The 12,539-nt window shown below is 40.3% G+C and overlaps 1 protein-coding gene across 2 annotated transcripts in view; it reads right to left on the bottom strand.

Moving 5' to 3' along the window:
- Nucleotides 1–12,539, bottom strand: part of TNNI3K (TNNI3 interacting kinase) — a 342,231-nt gene that overhangs the window by 306,276 nt on the left and 23,416 nt on the right. The gene's annotated exons all lie outside the window — the stretch shown is intronic.

Genomic DNA, 12,539 nt, shown 5'->3' with positions numbered 1-12,539 from the left:
AGAAATTTTCATAGAGTTCTTCCATAGGTATTCCCATGCCTCCATCTGTATTTCCTTGTTTATATTTATTGCCCATTTTATCATTTGTGATTTAACTACTTCATCTTCCATAGACCATTTCAATAATAGTTTATATGTCCTTTTCATTTTCTCCGAACAGCATTCTCTCCAGTTCTGTTTGTTCTTGTTTTATTCCATAGTTCTTGATGTCATAAGAACATAAGAGAAGCCATGTTGGATCAGGCCAACAGCCCATCCAGTCCAACACTCTGTGTCACACAGAGGCAAAAAATTGTATATACACACACACACTGTGGCTAATAGCCACTGATGGACCTGCGCTCCATATTTTTATCTAAACCCCTCTTGAAGGTGGCTATACTTGTGGCCGCCACCACCTCCTGTGGCAGTGAATTCCACATGTTAATCACCCTTTGGGTGAAGAAGTACTTCCTTTTATCCGTTTTAACCTGTCTGCTCAGCAATTTCATTGAATGCCCACGAGTTCTTGTATTGTGAGAAAGGGAGAAAAGTACCTCTTTCTCTACTTTCTCCATCCCATGCATTATCTTGTAAACCTCTATCATGTCACCCCGCAGTCGACGTTTCTCCAAGCTAAAGAGTCCCAAGCGTTTCAACCTTTCTTCATAGGGAAAGTGCTCCAGCCCTTTAATCATTCTAGTTGCCCTTCTCTGGACTTTCTCCATTGCTATAATATCCTTTTTGAGGTGCGGCGACCAGAACTGCACACAGTACTCTAAATGAGACCGCACCATCGATTTATACAGGGGCATTATGATACTGGCTGATCTGTTTTCAATTCCCTTCCTAATAATTCCCAGCATGGCGTTGGCCTTTTTTATTGCAAACGCACACTGTCTTGACATTTTCAGTGAGTTATCTACCACGACCCCAAGATCTCTCTCTTGGTCAGTCTCTGCCAGTTCACACCCCATCAACTTGTATTTATAGCTGGGATTCTTGGCCCCAATGTGCATTGCTTTGCACTTGGCCACATTGAACCACATCTGCCACGTTGACGCCCACTCACCCAGCCTCAACAGACCCCTTTGGAGTTCCTCACAATCCTCTCTGGTTCTCACCACCCTGAACAATTTAGTGTCATCCGCAAACTTGGCCACTTCACTGCTCACTCCCAACTCTAAATCATTTATGAACAAGTTAAAGAGCATGGGACCCAGTACCGAGCCCTGCGGCACCCCACTGCTTACCGTCCTCCACTGCGAAGACTGCCCATTTATACTTACTCTCTGCTTCCTATTACTCAGCCAGTTTTTGATCCACAAGAGGACCTGTCCTTTTACTCCATGACTCTCCATGTCCTGTTCAAGCAAGCTCTTTATTTGTTCAAGCACTTGAAACCAATTATATTTATATTGTATTTCTTCAGCTGTTTTTAATTCCACCTCTTTTTCTTGGATTTTAAAAAGTTGTTTATATGTTAACCACTTCTCTTCTTTAATATATGAATACAATTTTATTACTTCTGTTGGTATGATCCAAAGCAGTTTCCTCTCGTCACCATATCTTTTATATTTTGACCAGGTATTTAACAGATTGCTTCTGATATAGTGACGTCATATAGTGATATAGTGATGTGATATAGTGATGTGATATAGTGATGGTATAGTGACGATCCATCTTATTTTTCCCATACATGTAAGTACATGTAATCATACATGTAAGTGTATGTAAGCATGCCATCCAAAGACAATTCCATGTCCTTCTAATGTCAATAACTTTCTATTTGATAATGTCATCCATTCCTTAATCCGCACCAGGCAAACTGCATCATGGTGCAGCTTTAAATTAGGCAGCTGGAATCCACCTCTTTCTTTCGCATCAGTCAGAATTTTCATTTTAATTCTTGGTTTCTTCTCAGCCCATACAAATTCTGAAAGTTTCCTTTGCCATCTATTAAATTGTTTATTGTCTTTCACTATTGGAATTGTTTGAAACAGGAACATAATTCTCAGTAAAACATTCATCTTAATTGCAGAGATTCTGCCCAGCATAAATAGGTTCAATTTGTTCCATCGAACTTGCGCCAGAGTTTCTCATAATTGTTTGTATACAAATCAATATTTTTCGTTGTTATTTCTACACCTAAGTATTTTACTTTTGAGGTAATTTCACACTCAACGAGCAAGCACTTGAGAATTTACACCTCTCCCTTATGTCTTCCATGAATCCCACGGAAGTTATCTCCTCCTATGACAACCTTGTCTCTAATGTTATTTCCCTCCTTAACCCCTCCTTTCCTGTGGTTTTTAAAGGCAAATTTAAATATAATACCTGGCACAACAGAGAATGTCTTCGCTTGAAGTCCACACTTCGCTCTATCTATCATCACTATAGGAGCCAAAAAAAGTCTGTGTTACCAAAAGATTATTTTATTGTTAAACACAAGCTGTTAGATATGGTCAAGGCCAAGAAGCTACAGCTTGCAAGGGCCCAATGGGAGCGCCTGATCGAAGCTTCTAGGTCCAACGATAGTGGGAAATTTTGGGCTTTAATCTCTGGGGACCTGCAGGGGAAACCTTACTCCACAATAACAATTTCTTCCCAAGCCTGGCACTCATACTTTTTAAATCTTTTTGGAAACGATGTGGCAAATTTCCCCATTTCCCTTGAAACTGGCATCAGTGAACATCCTGAGTGGCCACCTGTGTCCCCGGAGGACATCATTACCCTGATTTCGCAACTTAAGTCCAAAAAGGCCCCCGGCCCTGACGGAGTCATTCCAGAGCTATTGAAGTTCCACCCAGAATGGTGGGCTCCACCCCTGGCTGCCCTGTTTACTATGATAAATAACACTGGAATAATGCCCAGGACATGGACCAATGCAATCATTGTCCCCATCCATAAAAAGGGCAATCCTTCATTACCTGAGAACTATCGGCCGATTAGCCTCCTATCAGTTGTCAGCAAGCTTTATGCCAAACACCTCCTAGTGAAACTAGAAAGCTGGCTGACAACAAACAACATACTAGGCCCAGAACAAATAGGGTTTCACCATGGTAAATCCACCCTTGACCACTGTGTCATTTTATCACACCTGGTTTCCAAATACAGTGGGAAATCTGGCAACAAACTCTTCGCTGCCTTTTTAGACCTCAAGGCAGCATTTAACTCAGTTCCTAGAAAGTTGCTTTGGGTTAAGTTGGCCAGGATGAACATGGATCCCAGATTGCTTACCTTGATTAAAAAACTGTATACACGTACCAGCTGTCAAGTTAAGTACAAGCTCCAGGGAAATCTAACTTTGGAAATTCCAATTTGGAGGGTGTGAAACAGGGCTGTATCCTTGTCCCAGCACTTTTTAATGTTTTTTTAAATGATCTAGCCCCTGTTTTATATGCAACCGATGGGCATGCCCCTAAAATTGCTCACTGTCATGTTCCCATCCTTTTATATGCGGATGATGCCATCTTATTGTCATGTTCCCAAATTGGATTGAGGCGTCTATTATACCAAGTTATGACCTATCTCAATAACAATGAGTTAACCCTGAATTATGGGAAAACAAAGATTTTAATTTTCTCTAAATCTTGGAAGTAACTATTATGGTCAGTCCAGGGAAACCCTATTGAACAGGTCAAAACTACCAAATATCTGGGGATTAATTTTTCCTATAATGGGAGCTGGGCAACCCATCACAAGTGCGCTCTAACAGTGGCAAGAACTAGTGCCTTGGCTATTGCCCGTTTCTTTTATCTGAAAGGGAACCAATATGTCCCTTTGGCCCTAAGAGCTTTTAATGCAAAATCTAGCCCCCAACTCTTATATGGTGCCCCCATATGGATCAGTGCCTTCGATCACACCACTGAAGGCCTACAATCCTTCTTTTTGAGGAAAATTCTAGAACTACCCAACTGTGTTCCTTATGCTGCAATTTGCATGGAAACTGGACTGTTGCTGCTGGAAACTCGCGCCTGGCTTTTGACCTTTAAGTTTTAGCTGCACCTTTTATTTAATTTTGATCAGAATTCTTTCACCTTTTTGATGCTGATGGACATCATACATCCAAATGGTTGACCCTGATCCAAAAGAAAATCACATCCATAGGAATTTCCTTGAATGCATTTTATCTATCCTCTGCTTCTGCGGTATTTCAATCCATCAAACGTAGACTACTAGATATCCAGTTGCAACGTCTAACTGAGGCAGCTCGGAAAACTTGCTCCCCAAGTCACCTGGGTTTATCCCAGACTCCTGGGCTTTTAGCTCCCTATTTCCTCTTTTTAACTGATCATCACCAAAGAAGAGCATTCATGCTGACTAGATTTAATGCATTACCATCGGCCATCCTTTTCGGAAGATACCACAGAATCCCCCGCAATCTTAGACGATGCCCTTGTAGTCAAGGAGTCATCGAAATGGCCCCTCGTGTTCTTTTGGACTGCCCTCTTTATAGCAGTCCACGTGCAAGATACCTAGATGCACTGCTTTCTGACCATCAAGGCCTTTCTGACAATGCCAAGGTTTATTTTTTATTCCATGGGAAGCACAACTTTGTCACTACTCACATTGCTTGCTTTTTACAGATTGCGATCCAAATCAGAGAGGCTTTTACTCATGCATAGCCTACTGCTATTTTATGTCATTTAACTTTTGCTGTTTTTTAAAAGTTTTATTATATTCTATAGTGTCATTGTTGGTTTTAAAGTATACTGTATTCTTGTATTAATGCCAATAAAGGTCTATGGTATGGTATGGAGAATTCTCAGTAAAACATTCATCTTAATTGCAGAGATTCTGCCCAGCATAAATAGGTTCAATTTGTTCCATTTAATCATATCTCCATCGATCTTGCGTCAGAGTTTCTCATAATTGTTTTTATACAAATCAATATTTTTGTTGTTATTTCTACACCTAAGTATTTTACTTTTGAGGTAATTTCACACACTGTTAATCTCTGTAGTTCTTCCTGCTTACTCTTTAACATATTTTTTTATTTTTCTTTGTTTATATAAAAGCCTGCCAACTCTCCATATTCTTATATCTTACGAAGCAGCAACGGTGTTACATGGGTGGGATTTTTATTTATAAACATCCCGTCATCTGCAAATGCTCTATATTTATAGGAAAAACCTTTCATTTTTAGCCCCTCTATCTCTTTATCATCTTGGATTTGAATTAATAAAACCTCTAGAGTCATTATAAATATCAGTGGAGATAGAGGGCAACTTTGTCTTGTTCCTTTATTTATTATCATTTTTTCCGTTAAGTCTGCATTAATGCAGAGCCTTGCTGATTGTTCAGAACATATCGCCTTTACCATTCTAATAAATTCTTCTCCCAATTTCAATTTCTCCATCACTGCAAACATAAAGTCCCAATGCACATTATCAAATGCTTTCTCTGCATCTGCAAAAAAATAATGCTACTTCCTTTTCAGGATGCTTCTCATAGTATTCGATAACTATAACTGTTATGTTGTCTCTAATTTGTCTCTTGGGAAGAAATCCTGCTTGTTCTTCTTTAATAAAACTGTTCAAATGCTGTTTAAAGCATTCTGCTAAAATCCTTGTGTATATTTTATAGTTATTGTTTGGTAATGAAATTGGTCTATAATTTTTCACATTTGTAGTGTCTCTGTCTTCTTTTGGTATCAAAGAAATTACTGCTTCTTTCCATGTACAAGGAACTTTCCCATCTAATCTTATAGTGTTCGTCAGTATCTGAAGTTTTGGTAATAGCGTCTCCGCGAGAACTTTATAAAATTTTGCCGTGAAGCCATCTGGACCAGGTGCTTTTCCTAATTCCATTAAGTTGATCGCCTCCTCTATTTCTCCTCTCTCAATTGGTTTAGTCAACAAATTCTCCATGTTTTTTGTTAATGAGTTAACCTAAATTTTCTGTAGATACTCATCAATTCTTTTTCTATCTACACTTTGGCTTTTAAACAGCTTGGCATAATATTTGTAAAATTCCCTTTTAATGCCTTCATGGTCAACAATATCTTTTTCTCCAGATACAATTTTGTTAATTACTTTATTTTCCCTTCTTTTTTTCATTTGCCATGCAAGATATTTTCCAGGTTTATTCGCACCTTCAAAAGATTTCTGCTGTAGTCTTTTTAAATTCCATTCCAATTCTTTATTCAGCAAATGGCTCAGTTGGCTTTGTAATATTGTAATTTCTCTTATGATCTTCTTTTTCCCAGGTCGTTTTTTAAGCTTTCTTTTTTGTCAATTTCTTTTTGAATGTCCATCATTTGTTTATGTTTGGCTCTTTTATCTTTGTTGTTCAATGTAATCAAAATACCCATCATTAGTGCTTTATATGCATCCCACACAATTCGAAACTGGGTCTCTTCTTTTTCATTTATTTGGAAGAAGCATTTAGTTTCCTTTTCCAGAGACACCTTATTTCCCGTTTCTGTAGCAAATCCTCATTTATCTGCCACCTTAGAGTCTTTTTCCCTGTTTTTGCAGAAGTATCTCTATTTTCCCTGTTTTAAGAAGTATCTCTATTTTCTTCATTAAAAGTCCAAGATCTTTTGTGGTCCAAATCATATCAATTCTCGAAAAGGAGTTGTACCTTGCTGAAAAGTAAGTATATTCACGTTCTTTGGGGTTTGATTCCCTCCATGTATCCTCTAAACTCTCTTGTTTTACCAATTCAAAGAATGATTTTGGTAGTTTCCCTTCATTATTTTTTTCCCCAGATCTGTCCAGAGTATTTTTTACTGTTCCATTAAAGTCTCCCTTTATCATAATTTGATCGTGCACCACTTGGTCTAATTGTTGCATTATATCTTTTAAAAAGAGTCTTTTGCTCCATTTGGAGCATATACTCCCAGCAGCAAAATTCTTTTATAATTCAGTGTCACTTCTATCGCAATATATCTGCCATCATCATCTTTAAAAATTAATTTCAAGTCTAGTTCTTATTTGATATAAAAAACTACCCTCCTTTTTTTCTCCTTAGCCAATGAAAAAAATTCCACACCAAGTTGTTTATTCCATAAAAATTTGTAATCCATTTGTTTGATGTGTATTTCTTGTAGACAAATTATGTAACATTTTTGTTTCCCAATCTGGTGAAAGGTTGCCCTTCTTTTTTTGTGGTGAGTTATTCCATTTATATTCCAAGATATTAATTTGTAATCCATAATGTTTTTTATTCCTGATCTGATCCCCCAAAGTCTTTATGCTCACTCAGAAAGTTTGTCATTTGCTGAATGGCTGTGATGGTAAATCTCCGTCCTTTGAATTCAAAACTCAAACCCTCTGGAAGTTCCCATCTGTATCTTATTTCTTTTTCTCTCAGCTTTTCTGTCAACCTTTTATAGAGTCTCTTGTCACTGATGACTTTCCTTGGCAGTTCTTTCATCATTCTTACTTTTCTGCCATCCACCTCCAGTGGGCTCTTAAATTGTTTACTAAGAGTCCTTCCCACCATGTCTCTTGTCACAAATTTTACTACCACATCTCTTGGTAATTTATTTTTTTTTGGCGTATTCCAAATTTACCCTGTAAATATAATCATAGTAATGATCAGTTTCTTTTGGATCTTCTCCTAAAAATTCAGCAATAATTTCAATTATATATGTCCTTAGATCAGTAGTAGTAGACTCAGGCGCCCCTCTTAGCCGTAATTGGTTTTCCATTAATTTACAGTCAGCTAGTAATGCTTTCTCCTGAAATTTTTGCATAGTGGAATCTACATGGTCCATTCTCATATCTAGGTCTTTCACCTTTTCTTCTACTTTTTGCACTTTCTGCAGAGCTGCTTGTGAATCTTTTCTGAGATCTTCAATATCTTTTTTCACATCTTCTGCACTTGCCTCAGTGTCTCTTTTTAACTCTGTTTTTGTTTCTCTGATTATATTTGCCAATCTTGCTTCCATAGTATCCATTGCTTCTTGCCATCCTGCTTTATCAGTCTTGTCTGGTTTAAATTTAAACATTCTCTCTTCTTCAAGTGATCCAGCCCTCATGTGTTGCTGCTTTGCTGCTGATCTCAGCTCTGTCATAGCTGCTTGGCTGTTGTTTTAAATAGGTTCAAAAGTTGCCCTCTCAGATTCAAATTTTAAGCACACAGTCTTATAGATTAGATCATGCCCTGTTAAATGAGCCCAAAACCGCCATTCTCTGATGCTCCTAAGTCAAGATATTAATTTAAAAAAAAACATTTTTTTGCATAAAATGGCTGCCGCAGTTTTTCTGTCAGTTTAAAAACTTTTTTCCTTTTCCCCCCAAAACAACACCAAAATTAGTTCTAAGTATATAGTCCAATAGATTTTACCTTTTAGTGATGATATCTGCCGGCTCTGCTATTTTTCAATGTCCAATTTTTTTTATTAACTTTTTAAATTTTGACCTTGTAATAGCAACTGATACTTCTCTATGGTTTTGAGTCTTAGAGAGGGCTGGAGGACTTGTTATTTTTCTCTTCTCATAATGGCGCCATCCTTTACCTTCTTTCCTTTCTTCACACGAAGTCTCATTTTCTATGGTTGTGAAGTCTCACGTTTTTTCAGTGATGACACTTCCTGTATTATAATCACCAGCTCAGCAGATCTTCTGGGAGGGGTTTTCTATTCAAACCGCACATATTCCAAACAATATCTATTTTTCCTCTTTTAAACTTGTCTCTCACAATTTTAAAGTCCCAATTTCAACCCCTCCTTTATACTCCTGGATATACTATTGCATTTCTGTTTCCAGACCTTTGCTTTTAGTTTTATTTAGTCTTTTATTTGTCCCAGAGTGATAGATATAAATCTTTTACCCTCAGTTCTGATATCCTTCTTCGCACTGCTCTCTTAGTTATCAGATGTTAATCAGTCTCATAGAAGCTTTGTATCTTGGTGGATTTAAGCCAATTTAATGGCCTCAGAGATCCTCTGTAGATGATGGAATGCAGTCCTTCTCAGGGGACTCTTCAAAGCCAAAAAGAAACCCCACTGGAGTTCCTCGTCAGCCAAAGTAAATCCCCTCAGAACTTCACATGCATTTCTCGGCCCCCTCCCTACCTGGAAGGGGTAGGCAGCAGGTATTAAGATCACCTTCTCTGCCCAGAACAGAGGTTTTGATCTGCCCGTCTGCTAAAGAGCAGCTCAATCCTCCATGACCAAAACCCGGAAGTCTCCTGGCTGATTTGTTTTCAGTTCCATTCCTAATAATTCCCAGTAGGGCATTGGCCTTTTTTATTGCAGTCGCACACTGTCTTGACATTTTCAGTGAGTTATCTACCATGACCCAAAGATCTCTCTCTTGGTCAGTCTCCGCCAGTTCACATTCCATCAACTTGTATTTATAGCTAGGATTTTTTGCCCAAATGTGCATTACCTTGCCACGTTGAACCTCATCTGCCATGTTGATGGCACCCAGCCTCAACAGATTCCTTTGGAGTGCCTCACAATCCTCTCTGGTTCTCATTACACTGAACAATTTAGTGTCACCTGTAGTCTTAGCCACTTCACTGCTTACTCCCAACTCCAAATCATTAATGAACAAGTTAAAAAGCATCAGACCCAGTACTGAGCCTTGTGGCACCTCGCTACTTACCACCCTCCAGTGAGAAAATTGCCCATTTATACTCACTCTCTGTTTCCTATTAATTAGCCAGTTTTTGATCCACAAGAGGACTTGTCCTTTTACCCCATGACTCTTGAGCTTGCTTAGGAGCCTTTGATGAGGAACTTGATAAACTATTGACTTTCTGGAACTATTGACTTTCTGGAAGTCAAGGTAAACAACATCTATTGGGTCCCCTTTGTTCACATATTTGTTCACCCCCTCAAAGAACTCTAACAAGTTAGTGAGAAAAGATCTTCCCTTACAGAAACCATGCTGAGTCTTCCCCAACAATGTTTGTTCATCAATATGCCTACTAATTCTCTCTTTAAAAACAGTCTCAACTAACTTTCCTGGTATTGAAGTCAGGCGGGCTGGGCGTTGGAGTACCCAGGGCTTCTGGTGATGGGTGACTTCAATGTCCATGCTGACGACGTGGCCTCCAATCGGGCAATGGATCTAGTGTCTTCCATGGCGACACTGGGACTCTCTCAATTTGTTACAACTCCTACGCATCACATGCTAGACTTGATCTTTGCATCCGGGATTCGGGTGAATGATATCGCGTTGGAGGCGGTACCATGGTTGGATCACCTAGCCCTCAAGGCCCATATGGAGACGCTGCCTCAACCCTGTATGGGCGGAGAGCCTATTTTGGCTCACCCGCGGAGCCTGATGGACCCAGAACGGTTCCAAATGGCTCCACGGGATCCCTAGCCCCCTGGTGATTCCCTTGATGTCCTGGTTGATGCCTGGCAAGATCGGCTATCCAGGGCGATCAACGAGATCGCACCCCGACGCCCTCTGCGCCCTCGTGTGAGGCTGGCCCCATGGTATACCTTGGAGCTATGTCGGCTGAAACAAGGGCTCAGACGACTAGAGAGGCAGTGGCGGTGCACTCGTGACGAAGCGACGAGAACATCCTATAGAACGTTTATGAGGTCTTATGAGATGGCAGTCAAGGCCGCGAAGAAAGATTACTTCGCAGCCAGGATTGTGTCTGCAAATTCGCGCCCGGCACAATTGTTCAGAATAATTGGACACTTAACTACACTGCCTCAAGGCAGACCAAATGTTAGAGAATTAGAAATAGGCTGTGAGGCTTTTGCGAAATTTTTTGCAGACAAAATCACGTCACTCCGCCAGGACTTGCCGATCACATTGGATACAGTACATGAACTGGAGGCTCCGTGCCTGTCTTCTGGTTTAGGTCTGGATCACTTCGACCCACTCAGCCTGGAGGAAGTTGACAGAATTCTCTCCTCTGCATGCCCAACAACTTGCGATCTGGACCCATGCCCCTCTTGGCTAATTAAATCTTAGATGTCCTTTACGGGACATCATAAATAGATCCCTCCTGGAGGGGCGTTTTCCAACACCCTTGAAAGAGGCTATGGTCCGCTCCCTCCTGAAAAAAAGTACAGCAGATCCAGCTGAATTGGCAAATTACTGACCGGTCTCCAATTTACCGTTTTTAGGTAAAATTATCAAGAGGGCAGTGGCGTTGCAGTTGCAGGGTTTTCTGGATGACACTTCCATCCTAGACCCTTGGCAGTCTGGCTTTCGTCCAGGTCATGGGATGGAGACAGTGCTTGGCAGATGACCTCCAGCGGCATCTGGATTGAGGTGGTGTGGCAGTGCTGATGCTGTTAGATCTGTCGGCTGCGTTCGACACAGTCAACCATTGGCTACTGACAGAAGTCCTTTGCGTGGGTCGGGGCGCTTTGGGAAGGGAAATACCTCTCCTGGGTCAAGAGCTTGGGAGTTCTACTGGACCTTCACTATCAATGGAGGCCTAGATAGCAGCCACTGCTAAGTCAGCCTTTTTTCACCTAAGGCGGGCAAGGCAGTTGGCCCCCTTCCTAGAGCGTCAGGACCTAGCAACAGTGATTCATGCCATGGTCACCTCAAGATTGGATTACTGTAATGCCCTCTACATGGGGCTGCCTCTGTTCTGAACCCGGAAGCTGCAGCTGGTGCAGAACGCGGCAGCTAGGCTGTTATTGGGGCTCCCAAAATGGGAGCATATACAGCCAGGGCTGCGCGGACTGCACTGGTTGCCAGTTACATACTGGATTCGTTACAAAGTGCTGGTTATTACCTTTAAAGCCCTATATGGCCAAGGACCTGCCTACCTGAGGGACCGTCTTTCCCCATATGAACCCCAAAGAGCATTGAGGTCAGCAGGGAAGAACCAACTGACCATCCCCGGGCCGAAGGAGGCAAAACTACAGAGCACTTGCATGCAGGCCTTCTCTATTGTAGCTCCACACCTATGGAACCAGCTCCCGGAAGAAGTGCGGGCCCTGCGGGACTTTGAACAGTTTCGCAGGGCCTGCACGACCATCCTCTTTGGGATGGCCTTCACCGATTAAAAAGATAGAGGGACTTGCCTAAGTGACTTTCACCATCTGTTGAAATAGCACCAGAATGTTAATTTTAGTAATTTTAGAATCTTAATTAAACTGTTAAACTAGCTATTGCTTTTAAATATTTATTGTATAATTTACTGTATTTGATTTGATGTTGTTAGCCGCCCTGAGCCTGCTTCGGCAGGGAGGGTGGGATATAAATAAAATGATTGATTGATTGAGACTGAGTGGCCTGTAATTTCCCGGATCTCCTCTGGAATCCTTTTTAAAGATGGGGATGACATTCCAGTCCTCAGGAACGGAGGCAGATTTTAATGAAAGATTACATATCTTTATTTTATTTATTTCATTAAATATTACTTATCTTTATTTTAATATTATATAAATATAATAGTCAAGAGATTTGTCTCAAAACTTTTAAGGCAATCCTCCCCAAATATTTGAGAACTGTAATTAAGTAGTCACTTTTTAGTTAGCAAGTGTACAATATTGTTAAAAAAATAACATACCCAAAGTAAAAATATATATCTAAATATAAGACAGACCTACTTTACTTGTTGATATTTTCCTGACTCTTTCTCTAGGAATCGATATCTTGCCCTCAGTTCTAATTGCT

The sequence above is a fragment of the Heteronotia binoei genome, chromosome 2, assembly GCF_032191835.1.
Source record: "Heteronotia binoei isolate CCM8104 ecotype False Entrance Well chromosome 2, APGP_CSIRO_Hbin_v1, whole genome shotgun sequence".
Lineage (NCBI taxonomy): Eukaryota > Metazoa > Chordata > Lepidosauria > Squamata > Gekkonidae > Heteronotia > Heteronotia binoei.
The sequence above is the reverse complement of the archived record's forward strand: the minus strand, read 5'-3'. Positions and strand labels throughout refer to the sequence as shown.